We start from the raw sequence: 26,937 nt of genomic DNA on the forward strand, positions 1-26,937 counted from the left end.
GGATGGTGGATGCTCAAAATGGAAGGAGATTTGGTTCCTGAATCATGTGTGAAGAGTCACTTGCCCACAATGAATATCAATCTTGGTCTTACATGAGAAGGACAGTTATTTTAGCTGATGGACCCAGAAAACTTCTCTAGAGGAAATGATGATTAAATTAAAAGCTTAGGTTGAAAAAGAGTTAGACCAAGTGGTCTAAGCGAATTTTCAATCAAGTTTGTGTTTATCCCAAGTCAAAAATTTCATGAAGGGTATTTTTAACTCACTTTAAGAAGGAATATGCTTGGAAATCAATAAAGTTGACCAAAAAATACCCTTCATGAAATTTCTGTTTATGTCAATATTAAGCAATGAGTAGTCATTGAATGGAAAGGGGGTATCCTAAAAATGTTTATATTAGTGATATTCACTTGACAGTCATGTCTGTTCTATTCATTTATTCAACATTTTTTACTAAATATCAGGTGCTGTATTAGATCTTGGGGATATAAATTGTGAATAAGACAGAGTCTCTCCACTTGTGGAACCTATAGTCTACTGAAAAAGAGAGAGAGTACAAAAACAATCACACAAATGGAAATATAAGGACAAACTGGGATATGTATCAAGGAAAAACACAGGGAGGTATGAGGTACTTACTACAAGTGTTTCTGATCTAGTCTGGGAGGTGGTTAGGAAGTGCTTCCTTGAGGGAAAGTGGTATTTGAATTGAGATCTGACAAATGAGCAAGGGTTCTAGGTACTTTTGCAGTAAGCGTCTTTGCCGCAAGCATTTATGCCAGAAAAGATAAACTAACTGGTTGGCAGTATTCTTTGACAGTTTATGGGATAAAACTTGCTGGAGGTGTGAAACAAGAGATGGTAAAGCCAGATTGAATAGTCTACTAGAAAATGATAACATATCAGTTTGCAAATCCTTCCGTGAACACAGTCACCCCTCGCACCCGTTAAAACCAGAAGGTTATCAAACTATGGCAAATATAAAATAGGTGACTAGTCATTCACAACAGTCTTAGCATTAATTATCGATTCTTTAGCTAATTTAGATACAACAGCTTGTTCTCTAATGCCATCTTTCCCAAATTTATCACGCAATATTAGAAGCTAGAGGCAAAAGAAGAATCATGCTCCCCACGTCCTCCAAAAAAATAAATGGTTATGTGATTCCTGATGAGTATAAGTTTCTTGAAAATGGTGAAAATTTTTTTGCTATTTGATAGTGGAGAACATGATGTGGACAAAACTTTGGTATGTGTCACAGAATCTGGCTTAGAGGATTTGGTGAAACATAAAGATTGTGCACGTGATGAAATATTTAAATGTAGGCCAGATATATATTAGATGTTTCATTACGTCCTTTTGAATGACTCTCTTTTATTTTATTTCTTGTTATTTTATATTTTACAGCAAAATTGCCTTACGGCCAATTAGCTATGTTTGCGGAAAAATGTTTGTGGCAAAGATGTCTACGGCAAAGATGCTTACGGCGAAAATACCGGACACGTGAGCAAGAGCTAAGGTGATGAGAAAAGGCAGAGGGTGAAAAGCGTTCCTCAGACTGTTGGGTGGCCTGAGCAGGGAGGGAGAGAAAGTCACTGGGCCAGAGTGGTTACAGCAGTGTAAGGAAGGAGGAGTGAGGAGTAGGGAACAAAGCCAGAACTGGATGATGGGAGGCCATGTGAAGAATTTTCCTCTATTTTAATTAAGATCAGTAGGATATTACTGACGACAGGGTAACGTTGTTGTTGTTGTTTCGTTTTGAAAAGTCCATTCTGGTTAAAGTATGGACAAGAATTGCAAAGAATTAGTGTGGATGGTGGAAACTATTGAGGAGGCTGCAGCCCTTCAGAAAAGCAAGCATGGTGGTGGGGCCCTGGGTAGCCTGTGGGGATGGAGGAAAAATAGATGGATTAAGAAGCTGTTTTTAAAGACTGAATTAAAAAAGCAACCAGTAGTGGCATGGAAATAATATTTTAACGAGTTCATTTTTAAAATTCTGATTTATTGCCTAAAATCCGTGGAATAACACTAAGAGAACTGAAAATGTCTTCCATAATCTTGGCATTCCATCCAATCAATTTGTTCACTTTCTTCTCAGTGTTCATACATTATTTCTGCATCTGTGTATCTTAGATATTTTCTAGGCTTTTTACTTGTCTGTCTTCGATAAAAAATGATTTCTCAAAGTAACATAAAACTATCGTTCTTTAAAATTAATTGAAAACTTTACAGTAGTTTTCTTAGTATAAAGCAGGTATAGTTTAAAGCTCAGAAAGGGGATTCTGGATTTAGTGTGGAAGGATCTTGGAATAATGTATTCCAGATGAAAACACAGCAAGATTGGAAAGCCCATGTCCCTGAGGACTCTGACTTCTCAGCTCCCTTTCTATCCCCCCAACCTCATCTTTCCACTGTGCAAATTGGAGAATTCCTCCAAATTTCCAGAATTTCTAATGCTTTTCCTGTATTTCCTCAGAATTCCCAAGTGAGAAAGTATCTATTCTCATTGCCTTTTCTTTCCCTTACCAAAACTGTACATACTCATCTTTTGAACAACCATCTTTTAAAAATTTACTTGCCCAAACCCTAGGTTCATATCCTTTGCCACACGTTGTTATTTCCCTTCCCACTTGTGAATTGTTTCTTCTGATTATTTGTATTTAACCAATTTCATTTAGTCTTTCTCATTTTGGAAGATTATTTTTTTTACTATATTTTGGGGCCTAAGAACTAAATCATGCATGGAGAAATTTTTAAAGATGGTTGGGAAACATCTCTTAACAGACAGTAGAACAGTTATGAGGTTGGAATGATGTGGGTTCAGCTACAAACAGTATCAGAAAAATAAATGTGTCACTAAGTTTTAGCAGGGATTTCTGGATGTAGACATAGAATCAAGAAAATAATAGTACTAAAGTCAGAACATGAATTATGCCAGTATTCTTCCAAACAGTTTTTGGCTTTTATGGTTTCATCAGATCAAAATTCTACTGCATAGAAAGCAAAAGAGGTGTGTATCCGCTTTACTTTTAGGAAAATGAAAAAAATTAACATTACTTTTCCATTTCCTTGACAGCAGAAAATTGAATGTAGGCAGATAGTATGTACATATGTGGGTGATGATTAAAATTTCATCATTGCACAACTGCTTCAGGCCCAACCCACTTCTGATCAATATAAAATCGGAAAACTGCACTAAACAGTGGCAACTGGTCTTAGAGGAGCAGGTTGAAATAGAAGGAAAGGTATGAAGTGGTTAAATGTAGTACCCCTGCAGCCCTCCCTCCCAGAACAGTGAGGTGCAGGTTGGATCTGGGGAAGCAGGGCGAGCAATTGCCCTTGGTATGACTCATCGGGAAGATGCTGTGTTCTTGGCTACAGCTGTGGCATTGAAGGAGCAGAGCAAGCTATAATACACTGCAGCTGTCATCTCACTTGACTCTAATCAGATCATAAGCAACCAAACACAGGCTCTTTGTTAGGTGAAGAAAAACATTTCCATGGGTATTATTTTGAATTGTATTCCAAAAATTCCATTGTGAATTAGCTGTTTGTTTTTCAGAAAGCATTTTTACCACAAACCATGTTACAATTTAATGTATGTAATTATAGTTCCACTTTTTTTAAAAGGGTTTCAGCTTCAACCAACCACCCAGTGTAACATTCTTTTCATGGCGAGGCATTCTAATTTGGAAGAAGAGGAATGTCGTTACTGGTCGATTGCTTACAAGCAAAGAGAACAATGACTGGTGTAGAGGTGATGATTGTTCTAGAGGTCATCCAGAGACTCATTTCCTCCTTCTGCCCAATTTGCAGGAGCGTTAGTCCTAGAGCTGATACTTGTGGGTCAATAGAGGATTCAACTGGCGCAGTAAAGAGGTGAGGGTCTAGATGGGGTAGACAACCCCAGACACCAGTAATTTGTTAATTACAGTAAAGAAAATAATTTTCTAGGCTTTTTTTTAGTAAGAGAAAATTATTGTTTCCATGTTTACATAAAAGTAAATAAACTCCTGTTTAAGTAACTTTCAACCCAGATGCTGTAAAATGAGGAATATTGTAGGGGTAAGAGCTTGCATAGTGGACTCTCTTCCTACCGTTTGTTTGCAGAAGGGGAGAATGCAGGGATGTGGAGCAGTAATTCTCTCTGAGATTTAGGAAGAGTAGGGACCTGTTATCGAATGAGCAACAGTGTGCAGTAGACATACTTAACATTAATAATTTTACACACACATCTTGGTTAGATAAACCTTGAAAAACTCTATACACCAAAGCCTTGCTTAAGCTGGGCTTCTGCCCCATGGGCCATGCCTTCACTATGGTAAGAATGTAGATGTGTTTCTATACAGATGAGATAACATTTGGGATAGACTTTGTTCTAAAGCTGTCCTCCAGATGTCCAATTTCTAAACCTGCACTAACTTGTTTTCATGGTTTAAAATATATTAAAATGATTATAATTTTATATACTTGTATTTTGAAGAAAAATGTTTATAAAATTTTAGTTCAATTTCAATCTGAAAGATGTAAAACAATTCACAATGCAAAAACAAAGATGCTATAATTGTCAGGAAGAATAGTTTCTAACATATGTCAACATTGATGTGTATATTTCTGATAATTCTCTCAAACTAATAAGGGAATCTTTTGAAGATGATGCTATTCCTTTATCCATAAGAAATATACTATAGTGTATAGACTTAATGCATTCATCTTTTATTAAATAATTCATATTTTCTTCCCTACCAAAACGGACACTCTTTTAGAACATATTCCATCTCTAATTTACTTTTACACCTCCCACAACTTTAAATATAATAAATTATCAAATAATATTAGTTGAAGAAATAAATTTATTCTTAAACTGATAACTTCTTCCTTTTATGTGTTTGTGTTATAGCTAACAGAGACATTCTGTGGACCTTAAAATATCCTAGAGAAAACGACAAACTAGAAAATCCTTAAGAAACTTTCATAAACATTTTTATCCCTAAAATTTTGCACCCAGGTGGACTTCATAGAATTTTCTACTTTCTCTTCCAATCAAGAATTTATATTCACGACCAGTTCTTTTCCATTTGACAAATAGATTTAATTTGATAAATAATTGTAAACTTTTACAAAGCAGCCTTTAACTTTATATATTACAAAAACATATTAAAATCCATCCACATTTGGGTTGGCAATGTATCTTCTTGATCTCTATCCTAAAGAAAACATGACCAGTCAAACGTGTGATTTACTTTCATAATTTTGCCCCAAATCCAGCTGCTCTTCATTAGTATATGTATTTGCCAGATCCTAGGGTAAATTTCCAGATAGTAATTGCCAGATTCTAGGGTAAATTTCCAGATAGCAATAATTAAAAAAAAATTCACCCTTGTTCTTTGGGCTTTTTTAAAAAACTGATTTTCAGACATTATTGCAAAACTATTTTCCTATGCAAATGTGAATTTTTGAAAATGTTTGAGGATTTATTTTGCCATCAAATCTGTACCAATAATGTAGGTGTTATCCTTATTCCAGACATCATGTTATAATGAACAGAGCTGGCCTTATAAATGTGTACTATAAGATCTAGTTACAAAATGACATGTCAGGCACTGGAGGTTTGTAGAGCTTTGTCCAGCCACCTTCTGGACAAAAACAGGTGAATTTTCTCTTTGTCTCAAAAACTTTTCTCCCTATGAAAGGGCAAATACCATGCTCCTATGAGGGTGGTGCTTGAAATTCTTAACCATTTTTATTTTAGTGTAATGAAAAACAAATTTCCATATAGCTATTGAAAGAAGAGACCACAAAGACTGAAAGACTAAAAAAGGTTGGTTGTAGCATGGAAAGCTAAAAAGGACTTAGCTAGAGAATCCTGGGGCCAAGGGTGAATGTCAAACACTATCTGTTGGTTATAGTTATCAAGATTTAACCACCATGCTTATTCTAGTGACCACACTCTACAATAAGTTAACAAGCTAAGGAGTAACATTTTCTAGGAGTAACATAGAAGATCCTTGTTATTTAAAATCCTTGATTTCAGTGACTAGAAACCAAGAAGAATAAATGAAAGTCATGGTTGAGTAACTATGCAGAAGTTGGGATCAGAGTCCTGGTGTATATTAATTGTGTTGTACGTAATGGTTCTGAAGAACAACTGTAGAGGAATGTAAAGGGCTATGATGAATATAATTCTGTTGGGATGAAGCTCAGGTATTGCAGGAACAAATGCCAATATTTTTTCCATACAGGGATTAATTACGTGGTCAACAGCTGGAATTTACAAGGAGGTGTATTAAATAAAATAGGAGGCAAGCTTGAACTGCGTTCCCACAAAAGCCATAAAATGGGAATACCAAGAGAACTGGCAAATGTAATCTTTCACCTATTTTTTTAGGCACAGCTGTCCTTATACAGGTTGGGGAGACGGAAATTTGTGAGTAGCAAACTGTGTGCCACGTTGGAAGGATTCAGTATGAACAATTTTAAGCAGCTATTTAAAAAAAACCTGTGCCTTAGAATGGTAATGTCTCAAATGCTCTTGAATTTGTGTGGGGACAATATATATATTTTGCCACTATTGTCTCTTCCCTTCCTAAAGGCAATTCTTCCATTTATTCGTTGGCTACATGAGCTCCTCTTGTACATGCTGCCTCCAGAATCACTGGAGAGCCAATCAGTTCTTCTGGAACTTGGCAAGTTTCTGAAAATGCAGTATGGAATCTTCAACAATGGAGAGTCAAAGCATGGTATGATTTACAATAACTTTAGCTGCGTAACCTGATTTAGCACAATTCAGAAATCATTGAGGGGTTACCCACTGCACTTAGAATTAAATCCAAACTCTTCACTATTGCCTACAAATCCTTGCATGCTACGCCCCTGCCTCTCTTTCCAACCTCATTTCCTAACCCCCCCTCTTCTCTCACTACAGGGCGACGCCCTGGCCTCCTGCCAGTTCTTCAAAAGTCTCCTTCCAGCCTCCTGGAATGTGGTCGCCTCTCTCTGGAATGCTGTTCCCCCTGCCCTTGGTATGTCTGCCTCCTTTTCATCCTTTGGGTCTCAGCTTACTTCCCTCTTCAAAGAGGTCTTCTCTGATCACTCTTTCCAAATTAGTTCTCTTGACTTTATCAGATTTCCATCTTGGTTACCTTCATAGAATATATTACAAATTATAATTATTTGTTTTCTTCTTGAATATCTCCCACTCTGGACTGGAACCACAGTGAAAGTTGAAAGGAGGCATGTCCTCAGTGCATAATACAGGATCCAAACATTCCATACTGCTTTTTAAAATTGGGTCATAAAATCTATGTTGTGAGATAAGATAAGCCTTAAAAAATGCAATACAATAGAAAATATCACAGTGCGTTGCACAGGGTGAGATAAGTACTTTTTAATGAAAATATTGTTTTTGAAGGCAGAGTATGTACATGTGTGTGCTGGATCATGATATAAAAATGTAGGCCTCAGGGAAAAAAAAGTAAATACCACAGGAAAAAAAAGTTCAATCAATATTTGTTGAATTAACGACTTTTTTTTTTCAAATGGAAATGCCTGTGTACAAGTCTTCCCATTTTAAGACTGTTCAGAGTAGGAAGATGCTGATGTGTCTTTTCAAAGGTACTAGAAAGTCTCCTTTCCTCAAGAAAAGAAAGCTTGTGCTGGTCGCCATCTGAAATTGCTTAAAGCTTCATTCCTTTGCCTTACCGTGTTGTTTCCATTTTCAATGCAGAAGTTCTGTGACATGTAACACTTAAAGATGTATTGATTATGTATATGTTAATATTCTTAAGACCCTTTCCCAAAAGGAGGCTTTGATGGAAGGAAAGACTGAGGGGGGAACATGAGGGCTTCAGGGAAAATAGTAACATTTGGAATGGGGATATATTATTGGGGGGGGTGTTGAAGAATGTAGAAAGTACACTTTGAATTAGCCCACTCCAAATATTTGTCTGCTTCAAAATTTGCAAAAGCAGGGTCCTAATGATTCATGTGGTCAGCCAGAAAAGTGTAGTGGTGGAAAGGAAACCAAAGCGTATGTTTTAGTAATATGAACCAATCAGCTTTGGTCCCTTGGAGCTGTATATATTTTGGTCACTCCCTTCTCATCCCCATGTAGAAAATGCAACCCACATATTATAGTGATATTAAAACATATTTAAAAATTTCAGTTGAGCATCCACTTTTGAAATAAAGGAGAATAGAGAACAATTTGCTTCTATTCAGCTGTGTAACTCACTTCAGAGACTTAAGAATTCTTTCTACCCAACATGATTAAATTTAAAATATTTCCGAAATTCCTCACAGATCAGGAAAATACAAAATAACAAACAAATAATTAAAATGAAAGCATTGTTGCCAAATTGGGAGGTCAATATAATTCCATTTTCCTTTGGAGTTTGGCTTGCTGGGGGGGAAGTCTTTATTCACATTCCACCCAAGCGACCATCATCCACACCCACTTTCTTTTTAAAGGAAAACATTTACTTTTGTGACTTGGTCATAATGAAATACAAAGGAGCTCTTTGTGTGTGAAAATGAAACTGGGTGTGAGCCTTTTAAGGAAAAATTAAAGAAGGATGTGTATGTGGGGAGTGAAATTCCCAAGTCTCACTCAGCTGTTCCTGCCTAAGTTGTACTTAGAAACCAGGCTGCCCGGCACGGCAAGGCCCAGATGTTGTGTATCAGGGAGCAAAACAGCACCTCCGATGGCTCACAGATGAGATGTTCAAACAGCAACAGGCTAAAACTGTTCACAGCTCTAAGCTACAGGGCCCTGTACAGAGCGAATCTCAGCCAAGGCTGCATCTAACAAATGCTTTCTACAAGACTGACTTGTCTCTTCCTGGAATATTTTTATCCTATTTAGATTTCCAAGCAGAACGAGAGCTTGCAGTTAAGAGTAAAGCAGATGGAGATAACCTAGTTGAGGTGACTTATGTGACCTGGGAGAAATCGGGGTGGAGTTGGTGCATTTGTGAAAGCAGTTCTTTAGAGGACAAAACAAACGCTGCAAAAATATAAATAGAAACAGCACCTTCAAGGCAATTTCTGGAATTGGCTGAGAGATTCCAGGTTCCTAGCACTTCTCCCCTCTCCACTCCCTCTGACACTCTTCCAATCTTCTGCTTTCCCTCTGTCATCCTCAGTTACTCCCAGCCCGCTGGATCTTTCTCCTCATCCTATAGACCCTTGTGGTCTAGCCTATCCTGAAATTAACCTCCGTTTTCCCCCACTGTCCTCTAACTTCTGCTACTGTCCTTCCTTCCACTGGCAAATTTCTTAAGCAAATGGTTTCTACTGTTGCCTCCATTTGTTCAAAAGCCATCATAGACCCACCATGGTACCGAGACCCTGCTACAGGAATTCACCAAATAACCCTTTATGCTTAAAATTCAGTGGTCTTTTCTGAATTCAGCCTCATTCTGCTTGTCCTCTCTGAAGCATTTGATACTATCTCACTCTGCTTTCTGAAAATCAGTTCTCTCTTATCCTCTGAATTTCTTTCTTTTCTAATACTGTGATCAGTTTATCTCCTCTCTCTTTAGCTCCTGTTTATCTGTATCTTTTGTTATCATCTTTTTTTCTAACATTCACTCTACAATCTCTCTGTGGTATCTTTTGTGACTGCCAGATTAATCTTTGAGTGAGCTACACTTCTTACTTCCCCGTTGCCTTCCCTTCTTCTGTCTTGGACTTCCATTCTCATTATATCAGCCACAGTAATTCTTTGAAGACATTTAATCATATGATGTAAGCTCTCCACTCAAAATCCTTCAATGGCTTTATTTTTTTCACCCCCAACCAGAATATAAGCTATGTGAGGACAGAGATTTTTGAGTGATTTGTTAATGGTATTATCCCCAATGCCTATTACAGTACCTGGCATATAGGAGATGCCCAATAAGTATTTGTTGAATGAATGAATATTCAAGTATCTTTAATGTTGAAAATCAATGACTACGTAAGTATGGGTCTATTTCCTGGCTCTCTATTCTGCATCATTGATCTATGTCTCTCCTTATGCCAACACCACGCTGTCTCTTGGTAAATCTATACAGTAAGTCTTGAAATAAGAAACTGTAAGTCCTTCAACTTTGTCCTTATTTTTAAAGATTGTTTCGGATTTTCTGATTTCTTTGCCTTTTCATATAAATTTTATAATCTGCTTATTAATCCCTTTCAAAAGCCATCTAAGATTTTGATTGAGATTGCATTGATATAGACATATATATCTACAGCTATATAGACTCTATTGTACACCCTCTGAAAAGGTTAAAGTTTAAAAGACCAACAATACTAAGTATTGATAAAGATATGGGGATACTGGAGCTCTTATACATTGCTTGAGGAATGTAAAATTGTACAGCCACTTTTGAAACCAGTGCAACAGTGTATTATGAAGTTATACATATACTTAACATATGGCCCAGCAATCTCACTCCTAGGTATTTACCCAAAAGAAATGAAAACATATTTCACACACAGGCTTGAAAGTGTTTGAGAGAGCATTATTCATAATAGCCCTAAACTTGGAAACAACCCAAATGTCTATCAAAAGATGAATGGACAAACAAATTAAGTAACACTATACATTTTGATAAAATGAATGAAAAATGAGTGATAGAAAGGAGCAAACTATTAGTATACTTAACATCTTGGGTGAGTCTCAAAAATAGTATGCTAAGTGAAAGGAGCTATATACAAGAGATCACATATTGTACGATTTGATTTATATGAAATGTCCACAAAAGACAAATCTGTAGAGACAAAAAGTGGATTAGTGGTTGCTTGGGTCAGAGGGTGAGAATGGGATGAACAGGAAGTGACATGAAGGATCTTATTGGGGTGATGAAAATATTCTACAACTGATTTATGGTGATGGTCGCACAACTCAGTAAATTTATTAAAAATCATTGAATTGTAAGCTTTAAATGGGTGAACTTTATGACATGTAAAATATGCCACAATAAAACTGTAAAAAAAGTTATGCTAAATTAACGATAACAAACACAATATAACTATGAACTACATGATTCCATTTATATGAAATTCTAGAAAAAGCTGAACTGTAGTTACAGAAGGCATATCAGTGGATGCCTGGGGCTGGGGGTCAGGGAATAAAGGTGACTGCAAAGGGGTAAAAGGAAACTTTTTAGGGTGAGGGATCTATTTTATATCTTGATTTGAGCAATGGTTATATAGCTGTATACAATTACCAAAATTCGCTAAATTGTATGTTCATCAGAGAATTTTACTGAATCTAAATTATATTTCATTAAAACTGAAAAATAGCCCAAATAATACCTGTATGTAGTTAATTCTGCAATTTTGTTTCAATTATTCTAGCTAACACTTTTTTACTACATTTAAAAGTTTCAAGTTCTAAAGCCCTTTGTGCTTACTTAAGATATATTTGATTTATAGAACTCTAATTGTTCAGATAAGTTGACAGAGTAAGAGAATTTTCTGGAGATTCTCTATCACTTTTTAAAATTAAATTTTCATGAGATTATCAAAACAAGAAAACCTACAAACCTTTCTTAAGCAAATGGCAAGATTAAAATTTATTCCAAAATTTACTACATGTTTCTACGTATCTCCCCTCCCTGAAGTGATGGAAAAAATATTACACAAGAGCAATAAACTCTAATTTGAACTCCAAAGCAACCCAAATGTCCATCAGCAGGAAACTGGAAAGACAAATTGTAACATATGCGATTGAGTACTACTTTGCAATGAAGAGGAATGAACTACTGGTAACTAAATATAATATTCTCAAAAACATTTTGAGTGAAAGAAGCTAAACACAAAAGTGTACATACAATATAATTCTATTTATACCAAGTTCAAGAACATGCAGAGATGAATCTATGGGGATAGAAGTCAGAATAATGGTTGCTTCTGGTAAGGAAGGAATTGACTGGAAAGGTGGGCACAGGGGAACTTTCTAAAGGCATGTCAATCTTCTATATCTCAGTTGGGTGTTGTTTACATGAATGTATACATTTGTCAAAACTGCGAGTTTTACTATGTATATTTATACCCCAATTTAAAAAAACATTGACTCTTATGAGACTAGGTCTCTAATGTTTAGCAAATTATAAGGAAAAGTAAGAAAGTGTGAGCAAAACTATACATACATTGAATTGTATCAATCTATTAAGAAAGTTGTAGAGTATAAAGAAAAATTCAGAAATAATATAACCAGTCTCTAAAATAGACTGTATATATTAAGCTAAAATAGACTGTGTATATTATAAGTGTTTAGGTAAGAATTTTTGGCCATTTGGAGCGAATACAAAATACAGCTATAAAATAGGACTGAAAAGATTAAATTCTGCTAATGAAAAATCCATATTAGGCATTAGAAACAGAATGTGGGAGAAGTTAAGACAGATGAGACTTTAGGGGTCATATATTAAAGACAGAACAATTTTTTAGATTAAAGAATGCAAAATAGAATCAATATTAAATAATATAGTTTAAATGTTCTTAGATATTTAAAAATCAATAATATTGGGACATGAAAGCACTTACCTTGTTCCAAATAAAATAAGCAGTAACCAATTCCAAAATACTGTTCAAACTTAGGAAAAGGAGAGTCCCTCAAATGTGCAAAGGGAGAGCGAAAGAAAGAATAATTTCAAAGGGGATGAAACAGGTACAATGATATGGAAAAAATTACATCTTCTTAAGCAGCTGATATGACAATTCTTTTTGAGAAAGATTTGCCTTTTCCAGAAAATGTTTGATAGGAGTGGGGTTCTAAGAGTGACAAATGATCAGGGTTCAAGAGGCTATAAATTTTGGGGAGGAATTGACTCTTCTCAGAGAAGACATCTAGGAGTAAGAAGAAGAAACAACATTAAAACTTCTCACTGACTTTGCAACAGAAATGATGTAAGCCAGAGCACAACAAAATGACATTCTTAAAGTATTGGAAGAAAATAACTTCCAGCTCTTATTCATTTACCTAGCAAAAATATCCTTCAAAAATGAAGATGAACAAAGATATTCTCAGAATAAAACAAGAGAATTTGTTTCTAGAAGACCTAAATTACAGGGAGTTCTTCAGGCAGAAGGAAAATAGTCACAGAGAGAAATTCAAAACTGCAAACAGGAATAAAGAACAATCAAAAGAATAAATAGGTGCGTAAGAGAAATGAATACTGATTGCCTATTGACCAAATAAAACAATAATAGTAATAGTAATGTTTTGTGGGGTTTAAAATATACGGAATGAAAATGCTGTCACAATAATGCAAAGGCGAAGTGGAGTTAAGTGTTTTAAGTTTCTAGTAATACCTGGAAAATTGTAAACATAAAAAAAAATATTTTAGACTGTAGTCTAAATAAAAAACTTCTATAAACAATAAGAAAGAAACAGAAGAAAAGCAAACCAATAGACAATGGGGCACAATGACTTTATCTGGCACTTCACAAAAGAGGATATCCAAATTGCTAATAAACGTGAAAAGATACTCAACTTTCTTTGTCATCAGAGAAACGCAAATCAACTCAGCAGAATAAATAAAAGAAAAAGGCAAAAATTTAAAGAGTTGGTAAGATTTGTCAACTGGAATTCTCATGTATTACAGGAGGAATTATAAATTCATATAACTGTGTTGAAAATAGTTTGGTAGTACCTACTAGAGCTTACCTGATGACCCAGTAATTCTATTCTGAAGTGTGAAGCCAATTTTGTAAGATACGTTGTAAGGTTTGAGGGTCAGCTACGTTATTCGCAGAGTCAAGTGCAAAGTAAAAGTGAAGGACTCCTTCAAGAAAAGATTAATAAAACACATTAGTATTGTCAACTGAAATCTAGAGGCTTTAATACAAATCTCTCAGCAGATGAGGAAGACAAAAATAATTAAGGATAGCTCAGGAACTGGATTATTAATATGGTAGATCTCTTTTTTTCAAACATATGCATGTGTGCCCGTGTGTAAACACAAACACACATCTTCTAAGGCAATACCCATGAAATATTTGTAAATTTTATCATATATTAAACTTTAAAAGATAACCAATATATTCTAATATAGTAGAAGTTGTACAGAATACATTGGAATATATTCTCCTCCCTTAAAGGAATAAAAGGAGAAATAAATAATAAAATACCCGAAGTCTCACCACTTGTAAGTGTAAAAATTCTGCCTTAAGCCATTTTGAGTTTTATTAAATTCAGAACAGAATTTCACAATATCTTTAAAATAACAAAAAGAAGACACAATATCTTTAAAATAATGAAAGACAAAAACAAAAAGTATAGTGCTCAAAGGAAAATTCATAGAGTTAAAAAATCCAATTAATGGTGAAGAAAAGATTTGTAAACACATTAATAAAGCATTAAATTTCTGCAATTTGACAAAAATACAAAATAGTCAAAATTAGAAATTAACAAAGATAAAACAGGAATTAATACATATGACAGAAGTGAATCTAACCAAGAAGAAAAGGAAGAAAGCGCATACATAAAATTAGAAGATAAAATGGGGAAAGAATAGAGAAATAGAAAATTCTTTATTTAACTTTATGGAAATAAATTTGAAAACCTAGAAGAATTGTTGATTTTTCTAAGAAAGCACGACCAACCCCCATAAAAGGTAGAAATATTTAATGAGAAAAATTACCTAAGAGAAAATGGAGAATGTTTTTAGAGAGCAATCCTTTCCTCCAAAGCATCAGAACAAAACTGTTTAATGGGTGAATGCACTATGGAATGGACAACTCCAACCTTATTAAAACTATCCTAAAACACAAAAGGATCTGAATTATTTTTATGAAGAGTGTCTGCCTAGCAATGATACTAAAATCTGACCAAGGGTTTACCAAAAAGGAAAATTAAAGACTCAGTTCTTCTATGATGAATGATTGTGAAAACATCTTAAAAACTAAATGTTCATCAATGGAGAAATAATTCATTAAATTATGGTTTATCTATATTTTGGAATAATAATAAGTCATTTAAAAGAATGAAGTAAATATTTCCAAAGCATGTTGTCACACATTATTTATTTAATTAAATATAAATTTTAAAAGATACTAAAATATCCTAAAGGACTCTTGTGGCCCCTGAGTCCAAGGAAAAAAGATAAATGTTGGCATCCTATAAGTAAATGTTCAACTTTAGTTCTAAAACTGTTAACTAAGATCTTAAAAGTTCTCATCACAAGAAAAAAAATCGTAACTGTGTATGGTGATGGATGTTAACTAGACTTGTTGTGGTGATTATTTTACAATATATACAAATATCAAATCGTTATGTTGTACACCTGAAACTAGTATAATATAACCAGTTTATATGTCATTATATCTCAATAAAAATAATTAGCTAAATCAAAGAGTTTTTTTAAAAGCATAAAGTGTTCCGTTATGAAATACATTTTAGTTTAACACATATGAGAAGTAATATAAAATTATGATTTTATAGAGTAATTATTTAGGAAAAGAAGGTAGAAAGTGACCAAGATGGCATTAAAAATGGAAAGTGATGGATGAACAGATAATAGTAGATACAATGACTGAGAAAAATGGGGTAACATAGAATGAGAGAAAGAAAGAGGCACATACACAGAGAAAAACAACAGCAGGAGTTCTTTCAAACTTGAGAAAATCACAAGAACCGAAAAGACCCTCATTTGAGGGAGTAACACAGTAACAGAAAAACACAAGACAGTCAAGGGATATTCCATCTTGTGAGCATTGTAGAACTTTATGCTCAAAACTGTGTTTCATATACAAAACCCTATACTCGTATGTGAATATCAACTTTTAATAGGGCAAGTTAATTTGTGATGTGCCAACTAAAACAATGACCTTTAGTAATAGCCGGTTGATGGACCGAGCCTGTCAATGTTTAGAGAAAATTCTAGAAAATGCTGAGGAATATGGGGAGGAATCTGCAAGCACTATTAGAGCCTGTGTTTGTGAACTGACGAGATGATATTTATTGTCCTTTGCTAAGACAAGCTTCTCATATTTATTGACTGTCTAATTAAAATGAATGCAGGATTAATTATTTCAGTTGTTGAAGTAGTAAGTGTTCACATATTTGTGTCATGTAATGTCTGTGTGTGTGAACTGAGCACTGTAAAATGTAGATCCCACAGGAAATTTTGGTGTTATATTTTCAGCTAGACCCGCTTCAGTGATGTCACCAAATAAATGCTGAAGTTCTACAAAGGCAGGTGTTGCTCTATGATGATCTCTCTTTGGTTATTGTATCAGGACAGTGATGGCAGCTTCACCTGGTTGTGATCGTGCTGGTTTCCAAATCATCACAAAACACTGGGGCAATGGCTCTTTAAGTGCTGGCCTTATAGCAACTAGAAGGATGTGCAACTATGACATACAACTATCTACTGGGGCTTTGGGGGGGGAAAAAAAGGAGGAGGATTGGCAATAGATGTTAGCTCAGGGCTGATCTTCCTCACACACAAAAAAAAGTGTTGGCCTATAGGATAATAGTATTTCTAGATTGCAATAATACTGAGATTATTGCTAGGTCAAGTCTTACAAACTTGGAGAAGAAGGATTTCATGGAAAATGATATAGCAGAAGAGATGAAGGGACAGTAAATCCTACCTGAGATGCAGAGGACACCTACTATGGACCATGAAATGCTTAAGGGGTTTATAAATACGAGGTAATTACAACTACTGTATCTCCTTACAAACGAGGTAGCTGTGCCACGGGAAGGTTAAAGACTTGCCTGGGGGACACACAGCTCGTGAGACGCAAAGCAGGAATTAGAACCCAGTCCACTTCTAGAGTCCGTGTTTAACTGCGATGCTGTACTGTTTCTCAAATGGGAGCAATCTTTATAACGAGACCAAACTGGGGACGAATAAGTCATAAAGAAAAGTAAAAGGCTGTGGATAAGGCGGTGGGCCAGAGAGTCATTCATGCTTCACACTCATTACCATTCTCTGAAAGAAACTTGTGCAGATGTTCTGGCTTGCATATAGCCAATTTATTACCAAGCCGATTTAACTTATAACTAGTATAAGCAAGTCATTTTTATATTTTCCTCTTGTTTCTCTATTCAAGGACATTGCATTGAGAACTCTTGTTCAGTATTGCAGAATTTCTTTCAGATATGTAATTGCACATAGCTGTCCACAGTATAGCTAGAGAAGATGCTCAGAAAAAGGGGCAAGAATAAACACAAAAGGTCTATAAAACTCTTAATTTCATGTGAGTATAAGAAAACTAAAGGAAAAGTTATATATCTTGTGATCTTTTAAAAATATAATAATTTTATAAATATATGTGTGTCTGCACATATAGGTTTACATTTTAAGAATATTAAATATTTCCTAAATCAAGTCCCTAAAATTTACTATTATTTACAAAAAGCTTGTTTAAATAATGATGCAAAGTAAATAATCATTTTGAGCATTTGAGTGAAAGACAAAATTTATAAGGAAAGATTTATAAAGAAAAATAGGGTAAATACAAAGTATTATCTCCCAATACTTGCAACGGGAGCCATGAAAGCCAACTTTTAATCACGAATTATATTTTACATAGGAGCTGGTTAGTTTGGTTAATGTCACTGATGTCAGCAAGGCAAACAACGAGGGAAAGAAATGCTCACTGACTGAGAGCAAGATTGTCAGTAGAACTTGAGCGGGTTGTTCGAGAAAAGTGATTTTACAGAAGAAAAACTTTGTAAGAGTGTGGACAAGGTGACCTGGGAAGTCTTTCATGGCTTCATGAACTCTGCTTTTAGATTTTGCCTTTGCCTCCATTGTTATTTGTCTCCTCTTCGGGCTGTGTTATTCCAGGCTCCCCATGGAGCGAGGCCCATCAAGTTAAGTTCAGATGTGGATTATTCCCATTCCAGACAATTCTCCCAATTCCAGTCTAGACCAGCTTAAAAAGTATAAAACACCAGGGAGTGCATTCAACTCATTTTCTTGTGCATTTCTAAAGCCTAGAAAAACTCCAGGGCGCTCTTTTGGGCACAGTAAACAACACCCCAAACCACAAGTTGATTATGGATTTCGTGACTTTTAGGTGCATCATGATTTAAGGAATTAGAAGGGTTGCTTGCCTTCTGGAATATGGCAATTGGAAACCACTCCAGTTCAACATAACACAAAAATTATTTTGTGCGAGAACACGGCATTCTCTATAGTGAGTTTTGTTCCTGGCGAAGGTAATATATCATGTAGCTGGCTTGCTCCTCTAGGCCATCTGGAGGGAGTGGTAACCAAAATGTATGTGCTGGAGTCTGGTCTCCAATGTTGCGTGTTTTCGTTTCAAACATCCTATTTCTTTAAGGGGAACAAATGTTTTCTCCACAAAGGCCGCCTCTGCCTCCCTTCTGGCTGCTCGGGTTTCTGCCTGCCGTTTGGTTACCGTGTGGCTGGTGATTTTCTCAGAGTCCCAGAGGAGGACTCGTGCTGGCTGTTAGGACTGAACAAACAATCCTGGCCGAAACCAGAACAGCATCTCAGCGCGCTGCTTTCACCATCACAGTCTTCAGCTCCGTTTCAGTTTTTCCTGCCAGATGAGATATAATATCAAACATTGAGATGCTGCCAAACTCAGCAGCAACACAGACTCCCAATAATCGCTGCCTCTAGGTGCCAGGCCTTGTACCAGGTACTTTCCTCAAACCACACTGCATTTAATCCTCGCAACAAGACCATGAGGTAAGCGTCACCTTTGTGGTTTTACGTTCAAGAAAATGAAGGTTTGGAGACCCAGAGAAGTTGAGGAAATTGCCCATGGTCGCAGGTCACAAGTGGCCATGTCCTAATGTTTCAGTGACATGTCACTCTTAGCTTTCTCTTTTTCTTGTCCTTAAAACAACGAAAATTCGAGTTACTTCTTGATCTAGATCCTGCCTATCTTTCATTCTGAATGAACCAATGTTTATGGAGCCTCTACTACCTGACAGTTTTGTGCCAGGCACTGAGGGAGGAGGTGGACAGAATAGACACATTCTGTCCGAATGCAGCTCACCTTCCCAGCCCGTCTGTTAACATGCTCCGCATGAAACAAATGTTCCAGCCGCACCGTCCAGCTTGAAGTTACTAACTACCCCAGTCTTCTCTCACCTCTGTTTCTCTGCCGTGGCCCTTGCTGGAACGTCCTCCCCTATGCTCCTCTGCTTTGCCAGCTCCTACTCCTCCTTCCAGACTTCGGGCACATACCACTACTCCGTGCAGTGATACATGTTCATATCCTTGACCTCCTGGAGCAGAGTCGGGCCCTTTTCCTCCATATTAGTGCTCCACAAAAAGTGCCTACAGGTCAAACACCACTGTGCCTAGCCGTTTGTGTATTGTCTATGGCTGCTTCATGCTGCAGTGGCAGAGGTGAGTAATTACAAAAGGGTTGGCAGATTTTTTCTGGAAAGGGCCAGAGAGTAACTATCTTAGGCTTTGAGAGCCAGATGGTGTCTGTCGTGAAAATGCTAAGGAGGTAAGGAAAGTCCAGTCTCTGTCCATGAACACTATAAAGGCCATTAAACTTGACTTAGTGGATCACATTGCTTAGCAGTTATTTTAGAAATCAGAGGTTAGAGTATGGGTAGAGGTAGGATTATGATAGCTGGGGATATAAGAGGTAGATTGTATTGAGGAAGCAAGAAGGTCATGATGAGGGGAGAACATACAATATTTTTATTTGTCACCATCTACAAGTGGCTTATCCTCTAGTCTGTGAAATCTCTGTCTCTCTCATACACACATGCAAAATTTTGAAGAAACTTGGAACTCAACATAACGAACACTTATAGTTCTTTAATTTGTCTCCCTTCCTAAGAAGCATTTAATGATCATCTACTACTTCTAGGTTCCATAGTGGGAAATGAGTACATAGCAAAGGATAAGATCAGTCCTTGTCCTCAATAGATCCTTTAATAGTGTGAATTTCATACAATTGTTAAAACTGTAGAAAGAAAAACTTTTAAAATTAGTTTTATATTTATCTCATTCGTGCCAAAAATACTTCCTTCTTTTAGTAATTTTGTAGTAAGTAGTCACCTGTTTTATCAGTTCTGTAGGCAATTTTGTAGATTTTGATCATGTTCTCTCTCAGCTTCTGCTTTTTTTGATTTACCCATCCTACATGTTTTAGTCTTCCTGAGGGATTACACTCTCTCTCCTATTTTTGATTATGTAGACTACATGTCTGCATGATTCACACAAGTTCTCAGAGTATTTCCACAGTGCTTTCAGATCCCTTTTCTGGATTGTGATTGATAGAGAGTATATCTTGCTTGACTCTTTGCTCATAAAGGTTCCTGACTTTCTTTAGTTTTAACTCATTAGTCTGGCTGCTGGCTACTAATGGAGTTCATAATTATAGAGATTATGCTAAGGAAGTCCTCTTCTCAGTAATCTGTGAAAATTAAAGAAAATGAGTTTGACTACTTGCCCTTGAAGACAACTCTCACCCAAAGAAGCTTCTGTTTATTTCAGCCCTTTGCTTCCTGTCCGTAAATCAGTATCCTCTTCCTGAAAAGCATCTCTACTCTGGTTTCAGCCCTGCCCCTTCTCTATAATGAACATCCACCGGGGAACTTTCTGCAAACATATTCGACAATTGGTGCCGTATGGGCACCTACCACTTGGGACAGACACTGCCCTTGTATGGCTGGGATGGCCTTAATGTCTCTGACATGCACACCAGCTAAAAGTTAGCCTTGCATCCCAAAAAGAAAGGAGGTTTTTTTTTGTAGAATCTTTGATTTTTCAACTTATTGAAAAATCAGAAATATTCAATTCTATCTCCAGTTTTATAAAGGGAAAAATTTTAACCTCCCCCCCGTACCTTAACCCATTTCACTGCCAAAAAATAATCAAATCTTAAAATGTACATTTTATACTCTCTATCTCCTTCTTTTTCATTATCTTCCTCTCCCAACAAAATGTTCAGATTTGGGAATCTCTTTAGACTCTTTAACCACATTCAAAAGACTATCAAACATTTATTGTCACATCCTTTCCAACCCACTTCAAAGCATTGTGAAGGCAATAATCTCTTTAATGAGAAGTAGAAAAGCCCTCCAAATGAACTAGTAATGAAGACTGCTATATTTTTCTCTCTACCGCTTACATACCAGTAGTTGTTACAAACTCTAACATCTGATGGCCAAAGCCTCCTACTCCAGGAAGCTTCCCATGATTTCTCCTGTCTCCTCATGTCTTGACTCAGCATCTCTCCCACAGATACACTGTATGGTGGTTGTATTTGAATGTTTTAAAAAATTATTTAAATATATTTTTAGATGTATTTGTTGCATTCATTTATTCAACAAATATTTACTGAGTGCCTAACTATGTGCCAGATCCTAGACCATGTTCTAGGTGCTCAGGATACAGTCTTGAACAAGACATCAAATTTCTTGTCCTTGTGGAGTTCATATCTCAGTATACTGCTTTATATTATAATAATGTTGTCTGTGCAAGGGTAGGGGCTCCTTCTCTCCATGTTTAACTTCTTATGTTTTACTTTATGACACATAATACATTAATGTGCAATAAATGCTAATTATGGATTGGCTCCCACTATGGTTTTTGCCACCCACAGCCATTCCACATTCTTCTGATATCAGTACACTAAATTTCTCTTGGGAAATGCACAGAGAGGCCTCATGGTATAGCGGTTATTATTAGTGTCTAGAATCAGACTGCTCTACTGAATCCTGGTGTGGCTATTTACTAGCTCCGTGACCTTGGTCAAGGTACTTTGCTTCTCAGTAACTCAGTTTCCTCCTAAGTAAAGTGGTGGCAATAACAGAGCCAACCAGCCCCAGAGGATTGCTGAGCATTAAATGAGTTAACATCTGTAAAGTGCTTGAGATGGTGTCTGACCATAGTGAAACACTGTAGAACTATTTGCCATTGGTATCATTATTAAACAGTTTCTCTCCTTTGGGAGCCATATTTTGGGGATTGTCAATCAATCTCCCCTCCCCACCTTTCTAAGGGCTGGACACCTACTTTAAATCATCTTGTAGCTTTTCTATCCCTAGGGCAGTGCCCTAATGAGTCTGTCTGTTAGTTCCCGCTGCTTCGGTCTCCATTGCTGCCCTGGTTGCTGACATTTCCGAGCCTCGACCTTCAGTTCCCCGTGGATTTCAAGAGCCACGTCATACCCTTGCAATAAAATCTCTGTTTTCTTATGTTAGCCAGCGTCTGTATCACTTGCTTGCCACCAAAGAACCTGGAAGCTGATGTGATACAATAGTTCATTGTGGTCCTTGTCTGTGCAGTGGATTGCAGTTCTCCTCACAGGGTGAGTTAGTGTTTTGCCTCATCTTCTTACGTATAGGGAGCGGATTATATAGCCAACAGTTGCAGTTGACCTACTCTGGTGCCCACCCCAGTATTGCTAATTCCTTTTACTCTTTCAAATGTTTGAATCTTTGACTCTCACTTTACCCTATCAAAAAAGACATCTGTGAAGTCTAACACCGAAAAGGTTTTAATTTGCATCAAGATTTTGAAGAGAACTGTAATGTTCAAACATAGCCACTGTTTGGGTCCATTTTTCCAAATGTCCGTGGAGAACGGAGGAGTCAGGCAGACCTGAGGCGCCACTGCCACCACCTACATGTGAGTGTGGCTGGGATGTTACATCTGTCATAGGCTGACCTGGTAACTTGCCCTGATACGATGGAGAGGCTGGTGCTCTCCTCTTTCTTCACGGGCCTCCCGGAGAGAACATTTTCTCAGAGTTAAGATTACTCTTGGGTTAATGATCTGTAGAACTCCAGGAGACTATTTGTGGGGGAGAATTTCAGGTTCATGACCAACTTTCCATTTGCGCAAGAGTCCCCAGGGTGGGTGATAATGGTTTCACTGAAGCTCTCAGGAGAGTATTAAGGGGGAAATTGGAGACTGGCTCTGTGTTGGTTTCCTATCACTGCTGTAACAAATTACCAGCAACTAGTGGCTTAAAAACAACACAAATTTATTATCTTATAGTTCTGAAGGTCCTAAGTTCTAAAATCAAGGTGTCGGCAGAATGTTTTATCTGGAGGTTCTAGGGGAGACTCTGCTTCCTCGCTTTTTCCAGCTACTAGAGTAGGCTTGCATTACTTGGTTCATGGTCCCTTCCTCCCCCTTCAAAGCCAGCAAGGTAGCATCTCCAGATTTCTCTCTCTCTCTCTGACCTCTGCTTCTCTCATCACATTTCCTTCTCTGACTCTAACTCCCCTGCCTCCCACTTTGTCTTATAAGTAATTTTGTGATTACTTGAGATGAAATGGGGACATCTCAAGATCCTTACCTTAATCACACCTGCAAAGTCCCTTTTGCCGTCTGAGGTAACGTATTCATAGGGCTGGGGATTAGAGCATGGACATCTTTGTAGGGGCCATGATTTTGCCTTCCACAGGCTCCATTCCAGTGGGAAGCCAGATAAACAAGCGTGTACCTTTAGAATAGAAAGGAATTACTGAAGAAAAGGGAACCCAAAATGATTCAGCAAGCAGCAACATTACCTTCCACAATTTCCTGGATGGCTACATTGAAGAGTCCCAAACAATCCAACTGCCCTTCAGTAATTAAATAGCCACACACACACACACACACACACACACACACACACACACATATAAAATAGAAGTCTATGCAGCTGTTTATCAGTGGCTGTAGATCTCGATTTACTGGCATGCAGACAATGAAGCATGCAGGTTACCCATCATCCCGTTCTATATGTTCCCATACAAGTAAAATTGTTATTATAAATCATGTGAGCATTTATGCAGAGAGAGAGATGTCTGGAGGATGTTCATCAATATGTTAAACTTTGTTTTATCCTAAGTGGTATGACTTTGGGTTATTTTTACAGTTCTGTTTCATATTTTTTTGGTTATTTTAATATCTTTCTTCCATAAACAATGTAACTTTTTAAAAAGGCATAACATTATGAAGCAAGAGAGTAAAAACAGCTTTTGGAGTCTCTGAAAAGTGTAAAAGAGTTGGACTGCTGTGGGTTGAAGTCCTGGCATTGGGTAAAGGAGGGAAAGAAGGGTCCGAGGGAGAGAGTAGGCACAGGCGTGATGAGGGTGAAGTTGCTGCAGCCAGGCACCAGGGAAGCAGAGTCAGCCTTCAGCAAGGGGCGGCAGAGCTAGATTTGGCAGCTGCAGCTGGAAATCATGCCAAGAAGAGGCGGATTAAAGCAAGAGTAGAGGGAGCTGGGAATGGATAGGAGTCAAGCCAGACATTAAATGGGGAAAGAATAAAGAGATTTGTGTTAGAGGCAATGCAGCGGGGGTCAGGGTGGTGGACAGAACTTTTTGATCCTGATACGATATTACTCCAGATCCTCAGAGGTGAGGGGAGAAAGGCATTAGCATTCTCTTGTTGCATTTCTGTCCCTCTGTGGGTTGGTGGACAAGTCATTGGTCATTTGGAGGGCAGACGGGAGGGGGGAGAACAGGTAAGTGGGTGTGTAAAGTCCAGACAAAATAATTTGTGTGGGATTATGAACCAAATAAAACTTTTCCAAAACTCAGGGAGCCAGTTTTCACTGACATGCGTGATCTGGAACCCACAGGCGTGTCCACATCTGCCAGCCGACAGAGGGGCAAGTAGATTGGTGTTTAACAGACTCTGGTTTCTGCATTTCAGCTCAATGGCTGTTTGTTGCATATATCAGGAGCTATTGATAAAGTAGAAAAACCACAATTTTGTACAAAAATCATCTGTTTTACCATCTTCAGAGAGTATGGAACTACAAAGAAAAGCCAGAAATGAGATTCTGAATGAAGATAATTCTAGGAAAGGCAATGCTATTTTTCATAAGTTCTACCCACCACACATCACACAGAGAATAGGAAAAACAGCAACTAACCTTGGTGTTCTAACTCAGATTGCCATTGGTTCTAGATTCTTATGGCTTTAGTCCTACCTAGTGGTGTGTTAGACACACACAGACAACTTTTTGTGGTTATGTGATGCTACTTGCTGCGTGATGACACAGTGGGCACCTCTTTTCTGAGAGGTCTGCTAGTTAGACTGCACTTCATACCTCGCTCTTCATGAACATGGATTCAGTAGTTCCTGTGATGCTGTAGTTTAGACTTTGTGCCTCTGATATCCAGCAAGGATGGCACAGCATTGGCTGTGGCCTGACTGCCATAGACCCTCCACAAGCCATGGCAAACTTTTTCTCCCATTCCTTTCTCTTTTTCCCATTCCCTTCCACCTAAACCACCCCCTACTATCACATTTGGCCTGAGTATATGTGACATAGGAGGGGTACCTGAATCGCATTTGGCATCATATTTTTCTTCTTCCTTGTATTTATCAAAGTTGTGACAATACATTTATTTGTGTGGTTACTTTATTAATCTATAGCTCCCACACTAGACTGTAGGTTTCACAAGGCAAGTAAATATATCTGTGCTTCATCACCACTGTATACTTGGTACCTAGTATGATGCTAGGCACATTGTAGAAACTCAATAAATACTCGTTGAATGAATGAAAGGTATGTAAAGGCTAATTATGCCTTCGCTGTACAGATGTTCCTTGATTTACAATGGGGTCACATCCTGATAAACCCATCATAAGTTGAAAATGCATTTAATACACCTAATCTACCAAACATCATAGCGTAGCCTAGCCTACCTTAAACGTGTTCAGAACACTTAACGGTAGCCTACAGTTGGGCAAAATCATCTAACACAAAGGCTATTTTATAATCAAGTGTTGAATATCTCATGTAACTTTTTGAATACTGTGTACAGAAAGTGAAAAACAAAATGGTTGTGTGGCTACAGAATGGTTATAAGTGTATCAGTTGTTTACTCTCGTGATCACGGGGCAGACTGGGAGGTACAGCTTGCTGCAGCTGCCCAGCATCATGAGAGAGAATCACACCACATGTTGCTAGCCCAGGAAAAGATCAAAATTCAAAGTACAGTTTCTGCTGACTGCGTATTGCTTTTGCACCATCGTAAAGTTGAAAAATTGAAAGTCAAGGGGCCAGCCTGGTGGCACAGCGGTTAAGTGCACTTGCTCCACTTTGGGTGGCCCGGAGTTCCTGGGTTCGGATCAGGAGGTGCAGACCGATGCATGGCTTGTCAAGCCATGCTGTGGCAGCGTCCCATATAAAGTAGAGGAAGATGGGCACGGATGTTAGCCCAGGGCCAGTCTTCCTCAGCAAAAAGAAGAGAATTGGCATTACATGTTAGCTCAGGGCTAGTCTTCCTCACTTAAAAAAAAAAAATTGTAAGTCGAACCATCGTTAAGTCAGGAACTGTCTATACTATGGCATGGACAAGACACTTCACTCCCAGGTTTCTTCCTTCCCTAGGAGAGAGGGATTGGTCTATGGGGAGATTATAGCTTTATGATTACATAAGAAATCCTTTCATTTTAGAGATAAAGAATTTCGGGTCAGAGCACTTTAATTGCTTATTCGGGTATCTAAGGCACTCACTGCTGAGCCATTTCATCAAGAATACCAATTGAATCAGTCAGGGATAGACTCGACAAAAGAATCAGATCAGTTTGGCTTTCAGGCCAGGACTCCATTCATTAGATCCTGATGTTTCTGGCACAACATTAACCAAGAATCACATCGCAAGACTTTTTTTCTGATTGCATAGGCTAAGAAATTAATCTTAACAGTTTGAACAGATAGTGAGTACATGAACCCCAGTTGGAGAAGTTTATTAGGAAAGAGTTGGCAGTGGAACAAATAACCTCCTCCTTAATCCCTGAAACCAGGCGACCATCAAACTATATGTCCCTGGTGATGAAGCTATTCAGGCTGCAACATATAAGCCTTCCCCTCCGCCTTATGCTCCCGCTCTCTGGAGTGATTCATGTCTGTAACAATGCTGCTGCTGCGAGGAAAATGTGAGCCTCTCTGATGACAGTTGTTGCAACAAGACAAAAGCATTTTTAGAATTATTGTTATTATCTCATGTGAGAGATGCTGACAGTCTTTCTCCAT

The sequence above is a fragment of the Diceros bicornis genome, chromosome 1 (genome assembly GCF_020826845.1).
Source record: "Diceros bicornis minor isolate mBicDic1 chromosome 1, mDicBic1.mat.cur, whole genome shotgun sequence".
Taxonomy (NCBI): Eukaryota; Metazoa; Chordata; class Mammalia; order Perissodactyla; family Rhinocerotidae; genus Diceros; species Diceros bicornis.